General features: G+C 39.4%; 1 protein-coding gene across 4 annotated transcripts in view; it reads left to right on the top strand.

The window, feature by feature from the left end:
• The window catches only part of Adamts9 (ADAM metallopeptidase with thrombospondin type 1 motif 9), a 182128-nt gene extending 179562 nt beyond the window's left edge, over window positions 1-2566 (top strand). For all 4 annotated transcript variants that reach the window (XM_008827120.3, XM_029560637.1, XM_029560638.1 and 1 more), the window contains one exon: window positions 760-2566. The gene's annotated coding sequence lies outside the window, so the exon portion shown is untranslated. The remainder of the gene's footprint in view (window positions 1-759) is intronic.
• Window positions 2567-16434: the final 13868 nt, after the last annotated feature.

Genomic DNA, 16434 nt, shown 5'->3' with positions numbered 1-16434 from the left:
AAGGGAAGGGAAGGGAAGGGAAGGGAAGGGAAGGGAAGGGAAGGGAAAAAAATTGAGATCAGGTCAGAAAGGGGAAGATGGGGTGAAGATCTAGAGACCCCATTTTCATGTGCATTTTCTGTATTTTATATCTACATTGTGTGCATGTTATCTGTCATAAAATGTATGAGTACATATATACAAAATTGACATGTATAAACGTGTATATAAAAAGACTGGAAGGGAATCTACTGACGTTTGCATACTCTCTCAGGGTCCGTAGCCCTGGCTGGCCTAGAACTTCCTATGTAGTCTTGAACTCGGAGATCTGCCTGTCTGCCTCCCGTTCACTACCACACCTGGCTCTTTCTTTTCTATTATATTTATTTATCTGTGTGTGTGTATCGGCATACACATGCCTCAGCGTCCATGTGGCTCAGAAGGCAACTTGCAGGAGTCGGTTCTCTCCTTCCAACCAGTGGCATTACCCGCTGAGACATCCTGCCTGCCCTGTTTCTTTCATGGTACTGGAGAGCAAACCAGGACCTCACACTACTAGACAAATGCTCTACCACTGAGTTACATCTCCAGCTCACTTCCATGTTTTCTATAGTAAATACATAAGTAAATAAAGAAGTAAAACAATTCCCCTTTTAACCCAGAGAAAATCCTAAGTGACATTTTAGACTTCTGCATGTGAAAGTGCTTGTTTCACGTGTTCTTGGCTTACAGCGTTTGTTTGAGGCAGAAGTTTTATATCTCCTGGTTTCTTTATTTCAGGGGCTCTGAAGAGGAAGCCATTATGGGATGGATGAAGGATAGTAATACAATACCTCCACCTTAAATTTGGGTGCATCTGTGTGCATGTGTGAGGACCCGTGTGCTTGTGTTGTGTGAGTGTATGTGTGTATATGTATGTACATATGCATATATATACAGGTTGAGCATCCCTAAACCAAAAATCAGAACTCTGAAATGCTCCAAATTCTGAAATCTTTTGAGTGTCAACATGACATCTTACATGAAAAATTGCATGCCATGAAACTGTTTCATACACAAAATCATTTGAAGTGCTATGTGAAATTACCTTTATGCCATGTGTATATAAAGCTTTGTCCATAAGAAACACAAACGAGGCGACTCTCCCCTGAGAAGCCCACACCCATGTTCTCGGCTGTGTCTTGCTTTCTTCCTGAGCACCTTCCTTTCTCTTAACCCTACTGCTTAAACATCTGTATGGAAGTCTCTTAATAATTCTCAATTCTGCTTTAAAAAAAGTTTCAGAAAGAAAGAAATATAAATGTTTAGACTTGGGTCCCATTCCCAAGATGTCTCATTTTGTATATGCAAGTATCACGAAGGCTACAGAGTATCTGAATACACCGATGACCTGAAGCGTTTCAAACAAGGGATGCTCAACCTGCGGAATACCCTAATGATGTAAAGTTTAATATTTATGGTTGAAATTATTTATTGTGATGTAATATTTTTGTACGTAAAATGATTTTATTGTGACTGCCTCTACATGACGGTGTCCCTTGCAGTCAGATCGCTGCATTTTACGTACTCTACATTATATGTAGTGTTATGACAAAAGTGATCCTTCATTATCACGGTACACTATTGTTTACTTTCTACCTGTAAATGTTTTACTGTTACTTTTATAAAATGGTAATTCTTTTTGTTTTTGATTTTTTCAAACAACCTAGCCATCATCAAGGTGCTACAAGAGTTGTTAGGAGGGTATTTTTGGCAATTGTAGGAAAATGTCATTAGCCAATAAGTGACTTATTAATATCACAGACTGTATCTATTCCGTTTCGTGTGATCTCTGGGAAAAAAAATATGCTGCCTTGGTGCTAATGTTGTATGTTTTTAAAGTAATCTTCAGAGTAAAAAATATAAACACTTAATAAAAGAGAGGAACAGATGGACAATTCAGAACAGACAGAATCACTTGGCTAGTATCAGACCTGCTATTTACACTAATTTTTTTAGGCATGTCTATTTTGGATGGTAGCCGGACTCTTTTCTTACTGTTACTGTTGTTAATATGCTTTACTCTGATCCATGGTGCCTTGGACTCCTTGCAGTCAAATGGAGGGTCCCCCCCAACAGCTTCAATACAGAGTGACACTGGGAAAGGGGGGGTTCTCCCACTGTTTCACCAAGATATCCTCAAATGATGCCCAAGTTTACCAGTAGCAAGACAAAGGATGCGGAGCATGGGCATGGCCTTCAGCACCCCTCAGCAACTTGGAGAACTTCAGGAACAGATTCTGAGCCATCGAGATCACCTTTTACATGAAAACATTGGCCAATGACATGACTTCTCTTCAGGCTGTGAGCCTAATACCCTGCCGGGTTTCCTGTCATCCTCAGCGTTTGTGTGAAAAATAAACTGTGGAGTACAAGATGCCCAAGTCTTTCTGATCTACCATGAACCCACCATTCCTTACTTTCCAAAATGGAAGTATTGAAGCAATGGTCAGAGGACACTTTGCTTGAGAAACCATGTCCAAGCCTTCCAAACCAAAGAGATTAGGAAAACCCCAGCAGTGTTCTCCATCTCCACACAAACGCCAGAGTATGTCAGAAAAAGGTATACTCAGTGTATGAATAAGTGTTATTCTGTTATTAATACATGTGAAACATATTATGAATAAATACATGACCACACCCAAACCATTCATGGTTCACATGACATTGGCCTCTTGATTAGAACTCAAATAAAAATGTCTTTAGGCTATAAAATTGCCAAATTGGGAAGAACTTCAAATTTTATTCTCTTCTATTACCATTACCGTTCTAGAGAGAGATGGGGACAAGCATAAGACCTGTCCTTTTGGTCACCTCCATCAGTTGAAGTATTTCCTCTGGGAGTCAAAGACACACACCTCCATCTGTGAGATGGAAAACAGCCAAACAAAATAGGAGAGCTGAAGCACACACCTTTGATCTCAGCACTTGGGAGGCAGAGACAGCTGCATCTCTGTGAGTTCTAGGTCAACCTGGTCTGCTTAGTGAGCTCTAGGCCAGCCAGAGCTACACAGTAAGTAAGACCTTGTCGCAAATACATACATGATGTAAGCAGGGTTTGGGGACTCAGTTTATTAGCATCAACTCCCATCCTCTAGAATGATGTTGTCCAGGGAAACGAGAGCATTCTAAGCCAGTCTAATAGCACATAAGTCTGGGTGAATAGACAGACTCAGAAATGCAAATAGGCTCAAGTTGACTCACAATGAACAGATGACAGTCTGGCTCTGATTTGACCACATTGTTATTCCTGGACAATCAGTCACATGTGGATGGCTGGATTTGAGTGCCCACCTAGAGTCACATGGGTAAAAGAGAGATGATGCCCAGAAGAGGAGTTTTATTAGCAATAAAAGGGGGATATAAATTGGTGACAGCTTTCCATTCATTCATCCCTTCATTCCTTCCTCAATTTATCTATTGCATATCTGTTACTGTCCAGGCCCTGGACTGGCTCTGTGTGTTTGTGTGTTAGGGGGATGGCAAAGAGGCTGTATTAGTCTCGTCAGGATGCTGTAATAACCACACACTGAAGTGAAAATTTATTCTCTCCAATATGTGTGTGTACATGAGTATGGAAGCCAAAAGATACCCCAGGTGTCATTCTTCAGGTGCTATCTACCTTATTGGGGGGATTGTTTTTATTTAATTATTCATTTTTATTTTGAGTATGACTGCCTTGTTTGCATGTATGTACATGCACCCGTGTTGTGCAATGTAGGTGTTGGGAACCAAACCCAGGTCCTCTGCAGGAGCAGCCAGTACTCTTAACTGCTGAGCCATCTCTCCAGCCCCTACCTTATTTTTTGAGAAAGGGTATACTAGGCTGGAACTAGTTGAATAGGCTAGGCTGCCTGGCAAGCAAGCCCCAAGGATCCACCTCCCCAGCACTAAGATTACAAGCACTCGCTGCCACATCCAACTTCTTTAGGCAGGTTCTGAGAAACTCAGGCCCTCAGGCTTGAGTAACAGCAGTTTCCTGACAGCTGTCTCTCCAGTCACAGAGATTCCTTCTTTACAGACTTCAACTGCAACACAACCTGTCACAACACCCAGTGAGCTTGGAAGCCACCTGTCACCAACAGACAGTAGGTGAGGTCCTGTTCATTCATGTTTGTGTCAGGTCCAGGCCACGGCACTGTTGAGATGTTACTTGGTTCTGCACAAGCTCTGCACTGTGATGATAGACTTTAGAGGTCCTAAACCCTCAAAGGCCAAACTACTTTCTTACGATATGTCCCTAAAATTAAAAATACCTCTAAACCATGAACTTAGTCTTTTTCATGGAAGATTATTTCTTTTTAAAAAAAAAAACAGTTATCAATTTCCTCTGCAAACCTGAAGCCCATCCTTTCTGTGACCCTGGGTACATGTTTCATCTTCCCAGTGGGTGGTCCAGTTAATATCGCATCATTCGTCACAACGACATCTCATTGAGGACAAAAAGAACCCAGAATTCAAAGTGAACATAAGAGGCTATCCCATTACAATGTGGAAGAAGATGTATCTGGAATAGAAAAGTACACCTCTATCCATATCTTGTAGGGAGTGATTTTGTTTGGACTTAGGATCAAATGTCTGTCAGACTGTTGATGTATCGGTGTGGTTGAGGAAGGGGCTCATGTTCAAAAAGTGAAGTTAATTCACTTCTTACGTTTTTAAATTTATTACATCTGTGAGTTCAAAAGCCTGGCTCTTCCTTAAGCTTTTGAGTTCAACTTGAAAATCTTACTGTTTATTTTACTGATTGCTCAGCCTAGCTATTAGAAGTTAGTTTTTAAAAATTTTTGGATAATGTTCATCTCATTCATGGCTTAGGTTAATATAAAGTTTAAAATACTGAATACAATGTGGATATGTTTAATGGATTTTATTTCTCTTTTTAGTCCTTCAATAATGCGACATGACAAGTAAAATTTTATGAGTACTTAAATGGTTCTTCTAAGTGCAAAATACAAAGAATATATCAATCAGTTCTTTAAATATTCCCAAATGGAAATTTAACTTAACATAGTATAGGTTTGGGGGATTGGTTTGGAGTGTTTTATTGTTTGTTTGTTTGTTTGTTTGTTTGTTAATACAGTCTTGTTATGTAACCCTGGCTGGTTTTGAACTTGTGGTGATCCTCTTGCCTCTGCCTCCTGAATGCTGGGATTGTAGGCATGTGCCACTATGTCTATCTGCATAGTGTCATTTTAATTTAAAATTGCAAGTCTAAATCAAGTATTTAAACATGTTATGGTTTAAATAGGCTCTCATTGGGTTTAAATAGGCTGTCACCATGTTTAAATGTTTTAAAACATGACAATTATGTAAGGTATCGAATTTTTCACTTTTTAAAAAAATATTATTAGCATTTTCTTGTATGTATGTACCACATACATGTAATGCCCAGAAAGGGCAAAAGAGGGTGGTCAGATACCCTGGAACTAGAGTTACTGATGGTTGTTAGCCTCCATGTGGGTGCTGGGAACTGAACCCAAGTCCTCTACAAGAGCAGCCAGTGCTCTTAACTGCTGAACTATCTCTCCAATCCCTCACATAGTCTTTAACTCAAACGTCTTAATACTATGATTCTGATTCCTTTAATTACTTTTTAAGTTTTATTGCACTTTTGTAATTTCATGCAACAGTTCTTAATCAAATTTAGACCCCCTCCTCCATCCATGCTCCCCATCCCCCCCACCAGACCTCATGTATTCTGCCATACACATTAAGTTCCATCCAGTCAAGGATTTGTTCCCAGGTGTCCTTCAGTGTAATTCATCCACCAGAGTCTAGTCAGCCCATCTAGAGATTGTATATAAGGCATGCTCTCCCTCATCCAGCATCAATCAGTCTCCAATAGTTCTCAGTCTAGAGCTAGCCCACCACCCATTTCTCTCCTCCCCTTTGGGTCCTTGTTTAATTAAGTTGTCATGGGTCCTGTGCTTAATGCCACCATTGCCACAAGTTCACAAGCTTCCAGTGGCCTGAAAGCCTCTGCTTCCCTGTGTTCATGAACAATTCCTGGCTCTTACAATCTTTCCACCCCCTCTTCCGCAATGGTCCCTGAGCTGTGGGTGGATAAGTTTCAATATCGGAGTCCCATCCAAGAATATGCACTCTGCAGTCTTATTCTTTAAAGCTTGACCAGTTGTGGCCTTAGTGTGCCTCACACTCTGTTGTATAAAGAAGCTTCTGTACTGGTGAGACTCAAAGGATGCGTTAATTTTCTCTTTACCCCTTGTTCTACTTTGTTCCATGAGCATTGGTTATAGAGGTTCAACTGTAGATGTGTCACCTACTACTTGGCATCTCTTAGACGTATATTCTCTGTGTTGACCAGTTGTGGTTCTGCAGTAGCTTCCATCTGTTGCAAAAAGAAGCTTCTTTGATGAGCAGTGTACAGTATGCTTGTCTGTAAATATAAGGATCCATCATATTTAGCATATAGTAAGAAATTTCATTTGTCTAGAGATATGAAAGAGACAGGGCTCTCTCTAGGATCAATGTCCTCTCCTGCCATATATATTTGGCTGAGTGTACAATACCACCCATGAGTTCATTCCCATTGAGAGGGCTTTAAGACTAATTCGATAGCTGTTGATCTCTGCCGCCCCACCCCCACCCCATAGCAGTCACTACTGTACCAATGGAGGTAGTTTGCTGTGCCGGTCCTTGTGGTTATTAGGGTTTCGAGCTGGGTTGGACCACTGATTGTTTTTCTCCCTTGACAGCTTACATATTATTGTCTAGCATTATGATATCTAAATTTCAAATAGAAGTCCTCCAGGTCAGTTCCTGCTCCCTTGCTCCAAGTCCTATATCCAAAGCATGTCCTGTCTTCAGCAGTAGAAACTTATCTACTAGCTCTCGAACATAACCAAGAGGTTTGGCAATAGCCTGTGTTATTTGGGGAGTCTCCTTGACCACTCTCACAAACCACTGAAAGAGAGGTCTCTTCTGTCTGGCACTGGGTTCCTTGCCAAGCAGTTCCCAGGTATATATATATATATATGCATTAATGTTTAGACACTGTATGGGCCTTTCTCATGGGGTTTTGGGGGCATCACATTTTCCAGACCACCAAGATTTATTCATGTCTACTCTTTTTCCTCCCATCTGACCTTCCTCCTCCCTCCCCAGTTCTAGACCCCCATTATCACAACCTGCAAATGTCATAATTTTATCTTTTCTTACTGCTGAGAACTCCATTGGTTAAATGTACCACATTTTCATTATCCACTCGTCAGTTGAGGGACATTTAGGTTGTTTCCATTTCTTAGCTATTGTGAAGAGAACAGCAACAAACATGGATATACAGGTATCTCTACAGTACAATGAGTCCTTTTGGGTATATTCCAAGGAGTGGTATAACTGGATCATATGGTAGGTTCATTTTTAGTTTTTTGAGTTTTCAACACTACTTTCCATAGTGGTTGCATGAGTTTGCATTCCCACCACCAGTGAATGAGCATTCCTCTTTCTCCACATCCTCTCTAGCATTTGGAGTCTTTTGTCCTCTTAATCTTAGCCAGTCTGACTAGGGTAAGATGGAATCTTAAAGAGGTTTTTATCTACATTTCTCTAATTACTAAGGATGTTGAGCACTTTTTAGGGTGGTTCTTAGCCATTTTTATTTCTTTGTTTGAGAACTCCCTGTTCATGTCTATAATCCATTTGTTTATCAGGTCATTTATTTTCTTGTTTCTTTGTTTTTTGAGTTCTTTGTATGTTCTGATATTAATCCTCTGTTGGATGTGTAGCTGGTAAAGATTTTCTCCCATTCAGTGGGTTTCCTCTTCCCTTCCTTGGTTGTTTCTTTTGCTGTACAGAAGCTTTGAATTTAATGAGATCTCACTTACTGATTATTGACCTTAGTACCTGAGCAGCTGGTGTCTGATTTAGAAAGTCTTTTCCTATGCCTATATCTTGGAGGTTCCTGCCTATGTTTTCTTCTAGCAGTTTCTGAGTTTCAGGTTTTATATTGAGGTCTTTGATCCATTTGGAGTTGACTTTGTGCAGGCTGAAAGATAAGGGTCCAATTTCATTTTTCTGAAGGTAGAGATCCAGTTTTGCCAGCACCATTTGTTGAGGATGCTCTCTTTCCTCCACGTGTATTCTTGGCACATTTGTCAAATATCTAGTGGCTGAAGTTCTATGTGCTCATGCTTGGGTCTTCTCTTCTATTCTATTCTGTTGATCTACATATTTATTTTTGTACCAGTATCATGTGGTTTTTATGACTACAGCTCTGTAAATATGAGATCTGGTATGGTGATTACCCCAGTGTTGTTCTCTTTGCTCAAGACTACTTTGGCTACCTGGGATCTTTTGTGAACTTATATGAATTTTAGGATGATTTATTCAAGCTCTGTGAAGAATTTCGTGGGTGTTTTTATTAACATTGTTTTGAATCTATAAATTGCTTTTGGTAAGATGGGCATTTTCACAATATTGATTCTACCAATCCATGAGCATGGTAAGTCTTTCCATCTCCTAATATCTTTTTCTTTAGAGTTTTGAATTTTTTTTAACTTTTACAAAAACTTTATTGAGAATTTCATACATGCATATAAGGTATTTTGATCAAATCCATGCCCACTCCTTCCCGTCCAACATTTCCCCCTCTGAAGAGGTAACCCTAAAATCTTTTAAGGATTAGATACAAGCTCCAAAATACTTTTGACATTTCTGGCCTTTGTATGTTACTAACAGGCCCAAGGACATTTTGACTTTTAGCCCAGAAACTGGCTACTTTTCATTGGGGTCTTTTTACCCTAACTGCCTAGCCAATTCCTACCTCCTATTCTTATCATGCCATCCTCTGAAGGGGTTACCCAAATTGCCAAAAGGGCTAGGGATGCCAACCACTCTGGCTTCTTTCATGCGGAACAGGGACACAGGGTGAGGCAATTGGCATACCCCTTCAGTGCGTCTATCTAAAAGACTCAAATTGCATAACTCTTGTCTCTAAGGGGAAAAGAAAGTCCTTGAATCATGAATAGGAAATGTGAAGGAGACGTAAAGGCAAGAGTAATTAGCATTACAAGTTCTAGACAGGGAACTAGAAAAAAGTCAGAACAGGACAATTTTCAAATGTTCATATGAGAGTCCATTGGAGTTTCTTGACAAGGGCTTCCAAAAGCATCCCTCTATTGTATTCTTCCTCATTTTTCTTTTTCTTCTTCTTCTTCTTTTTTTTTTTTGGTCTTTTTGAGGCAGGGTCTCCCTGTAGCCCCAGCTGTCCTGGAACTCACTATGTAGACCAGGCTGGCCTTGAACTCACAGAGATCCACCTTCCTCTGCCTCCCAAGTGCTGGGACTACAGGCGTGAGCCACCATGCCCAGCCCTCATTTTTCTTTTGTCTTCCAAGGCTGGACTAGTTGGCTGGGAAGAGTGGCTGGATATTCAGGTGAGGGTCCAGTGACCTTGCTTGGCACTCCTTTAATGAATGAGCACAACCGTCAACAAGCCCAATTGTGACTATGTTTAGAATAGCGATCAGGCTCAGCTGAAGTCATGATGATGGTAGTTAGTTCATGCAGAAGGGACTGCTGTATAGCATCATCTTATTAAAAGGACCTAGAATTTAAAAGGATTTGGTGCTAGGAGCCACATATGAGGGAGAACATATGTCGATTTTTTTTCTGAGATTGTGTTACTTCACTTAGTATAACAGATTCTAGTTCCATCCATTTACCTGCAAATTTCATTATTTCATCTTTCTATACTGCTGAATAGAACTCCATTGTGTAAATCATTGTAGAGATCTTTAATGCCTTTGGTTAGGCTTATTCCTAAATATTTTAGTTTTTTGAAGCTATTGTGAATGGGAGGGTTCCCTTGAATGCTTTTTCTGATTGCTTGCTATTTTGTATATAGAAAGGCTACTGATTTTTGTAAGTTGATTTTGTAACCTGCCACTTTGCTGAAAGTGTTAATCATTTATAACAGTTTTCTAGTGGAATTTGGGGGATCTCTTGTGTATAATATCATATAGTGTGCAAACAAATAATTTAACCTCTTTTTCCCAACTAGTACTCCTTTAATTTCCTTTTCTTGTCTTAGTGCTCTTGCAAGAATTTCAAGCACTATGTTGAAAAGGAGTGGAGATAGTGGACAATCCTATCTGGTTCCTGATTTTAATGGGAATACTTATAGTTTTTCTTCATTTAGAATGATGTTGGCTATGGGTTTGTTGTATATAGCTTTAATTATGTTGAGGTATGTTCCCTCCAGACCTATTCCTTCTAGAACTTTTAACACGAGTACATGTTGGATTTTGTCAAAGGCCTTTTCTGTGTCTATTGAGATGACCATGTGGTTTTTGTCTTTAAGTCCAGTTGTATGTTTTGTTTTGTTTTTTACATTTATTGACATGTATATTGAACCATTCCTGCATCTCTGGAATAAAACCAACTTGACTGTGGTGAATGATCCTTTTAATGTGTGTCTGTATGGGGTTTGTGAGTATTTTGTTGAGTATATTTGCATCCATGTTCATTAAGGATATGGGTCTATAGTTTTCTTTTTTGTTCTATCCTTACCTGGTTTGGGTATTAAAGTGATACTGGCTTCATAGAAGGAGTTTGGGAGTTCTCCCTCTGTTTCTATCTTTTTGAATAATTTAGGCAGTATTGGTTGTAGATCTTCTTTGAATGTCTTGTCGAATTCTGCTGTGAATCCATCTGGGCTTCACTTTTCTTAGTTGGGAGATTTTGTATTACTGTTTCAATTTCCTTATTTGTTATGGGTCTGTTTAAACTGTTGGTCTCTTCTTGGCTTAACTTTGGTGGTGTCCATGATCTTAGAAATTCATCCATTTCTTTTACATTTTCAAATTTAATGGAGTATAGATTTTTTTTAAGTATTCCCTTACAATGTTCTAATTTTTTTTTTTTTTTTTTTTTGGTCTGTTGTGATGTTTCCCCTTTTGTCTCTGATTTTGTTGATTGGATTTGTTTTCTTTCTTTTGGTTAACTGGGCTAAGGGTCTATCTATCTTGTTTATCCTTTTGAAGAACCAGTTCTTAGATTCAGTGATATTTTTGTTTGTTTGTTTTCTTTGTTCTCTTTCATTAATTTCTGCTCTGATTTCTGTTATTTCTTCTTGTCTACTAGATTTGGGGTTGGTTTTTTTTCTTGCCTTTTCAGAGCCTTGAGTTGTACTGTTAAGTCATTTACACGTGCTCTTTCTGATTTTTTAATGTAGGCACTAAAAGCCATAAACTCTTAGAACTGCTTTTAGGGTGTCCCCGAGGTTTTCTTGTGTTGTATTCTCATTTTCATTTAGTTCTAGGAATACTTTTATTTCTTTCTTCATTTCTTCTTTGATCTATTCATCATTCAGGGGTATGTTGTTTAATCTCCATGAGTTTGTATAGTTACTAGAGCTTCTTTTGCTGTTGATTATAAACATTACTGCACTGTGGTCTGATAGAAGGCATGGTATTATTTCAATTTTTTTGTATCTGTTGAGATTTATTTTGTGTCTCAGAATGTGGTCAATTTTAGAATAACTTACATGGGCTGCTGAGTAGAAAGTGCATTCTTTGGTGCTTGGGTATATTATTCTGTAAATATATGTTAGGTCCATTTCATGTAAGAGGTCATTTAATTCAGATGTCTCTCTGTTTATTCTTTGTCCAGTTGACCTTTCTATTGAAGACAGTAGGGTATTAAAGTCACCTACTATTACTAAATTGGGGTTAATCTCTGTCTTATAGTCCTGAAGTTTTTAATCTCCAGAGTTTGGTGCACATATGTTCATTATTGTAATATCTTCTTGGTCAATTGTTCCTTTGATTAGAATAAAGTGACCCTCTTTACCTCTTCCGATTAGTTTTCATTTGAAGTCTAGTTTTTCAGATATTAGAATTGCAACACCTGCCTGCTTCTTAGAGCCATTTGCTTGGAATAATCTTTTCCATCCTTTCACCCTAAAGTAGTGTCTATCCTTGAAGGTGAGAAGAGTTTCTTGAAGACAAAAAAAAAAAAAAAAAAAAAGGCTTCTTTCTTAATCTATTGTGCTAGCCTGTATCTTTTGATAGAGGAGTTGAGGCAATTGATATTTAGTGTTATTATTGAAAGATGTGTATTAGATACTGTCATTTTAATTTCTTTGTGTTTGTTACCCTCTTTGTGTTTTTCTTATTATGTCTTTGTTTTGTTTTGTTTTCTTCCTGTAGCCTCTTGGGTATACTTATTCCTTTCTTCAGTCCTTTTATTGCTTTAAGTATTCTCTGTAGGGATGGTTTGGTGGACATGAATTCTTTCAATCCATTTGTGTCATGAAAAATGTTCCATTCCTCTTCAACCATGATTGATAGTTTTTCTGGATAAAGTATTCAGTGTTGGTATCCATGGTCATTTAGAGCTGGGAGTACTTTGGTCCAAGCTCTTCTGGCTTTCATAGTTTGCATTGAAAAGTCAGCTGTAATTCTGATGAGTTTTTCTTTATATGTAACTTGTTTTTTTTCTAGCAGCTTTTGGTACCCTCTCTTTTTTCTGTATATTTAATGTTTCTACTATGATATGCCATGGGGAGTTTCTGTTATGGTCATGTCTAATTGGTGTTCTTTGTGCTTCTTGAATCTTTATAGGTAAGCCTTTCCTTAATTTAGGGAAGTTTTCTTCTATAATCCTGTTGAAGATCTGTTCAATGCCATTGGCCTGAGATTCTTCTCCTTCCTGTATGCCTATAATTCATAGATTTGATCTTTTCATGTTGTCCTACATTTTCTGAGTGTTCCATTCCTGTGTTTTTTGAATTTTACATAGTCTTTGCTTAAGGAGTTCGGATCTTCAACTTTATCATCCAGTCTTGATATTCAGCTTTCCATTTCATTCATTCTACTTGTGAGACTTTCTCCTTTGTTTCTAATTAATTTATAGAGTTTTTCAATCCATATTCATTTCCATTTGAACGTTTTTCACAATTTCTTTCTCTTTTGTGAATTCACTTTTCAAGTCATGAATTGTTTTTGATATTTCATTAAGATGCATATTTGTATATTCCTGGGCATCCATCACAAGTTTATGCTTTACCTCTTTGAGTTCTTTGAGTTGTTTGCCTGTGTTTTCTTGAAGTTCTTTTATCATGTTTATGATTATTCTTTTAAATTCTGTGTCCTGGGGTTCCTAAGGGTTGTTCTCATTATAGTGCACTTCTGTGGGACTAGTGGGTTTTGTTGGGGACATATTCCCTTGGTTTTCATATTATTTGTGTTTTTGCACTGCTTTTTTGGCATATGGCTATTCTTTGTTGGTTATGTGTCCAGTAGGAATGTCTACTCTGCTTTTGTTTAATTTAATTTTGATTCTGTTTATATTATTTATGTAGCTTGGTTACTTTTTATTCAGGTATGGAAAAAAATAAACTGATGCATGTTTCAGGTTCTTACAGGATAGTAGACTGATCTGGGTGGATGGTGGTATAGGGTAGTAAATAGACTGGTCAGGTTACTAGGAGGGCTGATCTACGTCAGACAGATCAGGAGTCAGTGGAGTCTATGCTAGGGAGTTTAGCTAGTCTAAGTTAGGAAGCTAGTCAAGAGATCTGAGGCAGAGGAATTGGAGCCCACCTGGGTCCAAGGCTGGCAGGGCACAGGGTAGGGATGGGTGAGAGGAATGGAATAGAGATGCAGTGGGCAGGATCTGACTTACCAGAGTCCTGGCTGGGCAGGTCTCTCTGGATGATCAGGAGCCAGAGAAGATGGCAGTGGAGGGACTGCCTGAGTAGAGATTTAACAATCTATAATAGGATGTTTAACTAGTCTGTGTTAGGAAGATAGTCTAGGGATCTGAGGCAGAGGTATTGGAGCCTGCCTGGGTCTAAGGATGGCAGGGGACAGGGATCCTTTATGTATTTTTATACCTTAAGTTTTGCTCTTGGCATGAATAAAAATTGTATACTTGTCAACGCCTGTTGTAGACCCAGAGATTCCCCCCTGGGCAGAAGAGGTGGAGTGTCAGGCCACCAGGGCTTCTGTTTACTTCAACTAGGGAAACTATTAGGTGATCTCATGTAAAGTTGAGGGAAGCCTTGCCATTCCTTTCCTATTGGTACCTCAGTAACAACACAGCTTCACTGTCCTTGAGTTCTGGATGTCAAATACACAGAACAAGTGGACAGGGCTGTATTCCCTGTGGAACTCTAGGGAGAGTCTATTCCCTTGACTTTTCTAGTTTCTGGGATGCTTTGGTTTGTGAATCCTTCCTCTTCTTCAAAACCAGTTGTGTAGCATCTTCAAATCTCTGTCTCTCCCTGACCCCTTCTGACTTTCACTCACTTTAGTCCTTCCTATATGGACCTTTTCAATCACATTGGACCCAACAGATGACCCAGGACAACCCCCCCATCTCAAGATTTTTCATCTAGGCACATCTTCGAAGTCCCTTTTGCATTGAGGTAATACAAGATAACATATTCACAGGTTTTGAGATGAGAACATGAGTATCATTGAACAGTTATTATTCTGTTCATCACCCCTTCTCCAAACACATAAGAACTAGACATATTGACTGTCATGATTATCCAAATTCCTAATGGGCTGCCCTGTGCTTTATCTCAGTGATCATCTATTCAAGTGTGGAATAGCATCAGAGCCCATAGTCATGGATTTAAATTCTACACATCACCTCTTTCTTCTATGTGCTTTCCTCAGTCTGCTGTAGTGTGACTGAATTTTGCGTGTAGATCTTTTACATATAAGTATCTTCCTACCTGGGTCAGGGATTTTCTTTCATTGTGGCATTTTCTTTTTTAATACAATTATTTTTATTGAGAATTTCATACATGTATACAGTGTATTTTGATCATATTCACCCCCATTGCTCCCCTAACTCCTCCTGGATTCACCCCCTATCCCACACCCCTCTCAAGTTCATGTCCTTTAATTTAATCACAGAATACAATTTGTTCTGTCCATATATGCATGGATGAAGGGCCACACACTGGAACATGGTCAATCTACAAAGACAACACCCCTAAAGAAAACTGACTCTCACTCCCCAGGAGACCATCAGCTGCCAACAGCCACTCAGCTAGGGGTAGGGTTTATGAGCCACTCCCCTCTCTGTGCTGGAATGTTGACTAACTTCATCTTCTGCAACAACCACAGCTGCTGTGTGTTCATGAGTGCATAGATCCTGCCATATGCTGAAAACACTATTTCACCCCAGTCCTCCCTCATCTCTGGCTCTTACAGTCTTTCTGCCCCCTCTTCTATAATGTTCCCTGAGCCTTGGGAGGAATGGGTGTGATATAGATGTCACATTTTATGGTTGAGCACTCCACAGACACTTACTCTCTCTTTGACCACCTGTGAGTTTCTGTGTTAACCACTGTCCAGAGAAATTTCTCTGATGAGGTCTGAAAGCTGCACTAATCTATATATAGAGAGAGAGACAGGTATTTGAAGGGCAGTTTGGTACTATGTCCATTTAGTAAAATAACAGTAGTAGGTTCATCCTTGGGGCCGATAAGCTCCTCAGCCATGGATTTTGGGTCAGATTTATAGTACCAGGCCTAAGTTTCCTCCTGTGGAACAGACCTTAAGTCTAAGCAGAAATTGACTGGCTACCCCTATAGCATCTGTGTCTCTATTGCCCCTGAGGCACATCTTGTCGTGATTGGTTGTTATTGTAGTTCAAAGTGTTCACAGCTGGATAAAACTGTTGATAGGAATGGGAGATTAGGAAGGGTCAGGGGAGGGATAACTAACATGTTTGAAAGATGTTTGAAAAAGCCATAGGAAAACCTGCTAAGGAATAATGCTCCTTCCAATCATTGGTTGTCAAATAAAAAGCCCAGTGTCAGGTATAGAATGCCTCCCCTGAGTTGTTGGTCAGGGGTGTCAGGGGTGTCTGAGAGACCCACAAGGGTATATGATGTATTTCCATTACCCTTGATTGCCCACCAGAACCTAATGGTAACACCCTATTGCTGCAGTCTACACATTTTGGTCACATGACATGGAGAAATCAAACTGGTGCTAGGTACTGAGGCTTTTGAACTTGGCAAGAATTCTGCATTTTTTCACATACTTTTTAGGACATTGAATTCTTAAAGATATTAAGGGATGTCCTAGTGCTTGCTAGATGTCTCTTGTGGTTTTGTCTGACTAGCTATCAGGCTTAAAGGGCTTCTTATGACATGACAGTCTTTAAGGACCTCGGAAGTTATTAAGTATAGAAGCTTGCATGGTTATGCATGGTAGCAGAGCCTCCATCATCCTGGATAGGCCGAGAGATGTCTCCATCCCTTACCACTCAGTTTCATAACCAAGCAGATGCACATCTTGGAGTCTTCTGAGCACCATCCTAAACAGAGTAAATCACAAGGCCTCAGAAGTATCCTTGAGGATTCCTGGACATACCTAGACACTAGGGAAGGGACCTGAGAATCACCCTTACTAACAGGCTCCCTTA

The sequence above is a fragment of the Nannospalax galili genome, unplaced genomic scaffold (genome assembly GCF_000622305.1).
Source record: "Nannospalax galili isolate Female #2095 unplaced genomic scaffold, S.galili_v1.0 scaffold1051, whole genome shotgun sequence".
Lineage (NCBI taxonomy): Eukaryota > Metazoa > Chordata > Mammalia > Rodentia > Spalacidae > Nannospalax > Nannospalax galili.
Note: the sequence above shows the minus strand (reverse complement) of the source record. Positions and strands in the feature narration are given on the sequence as shown.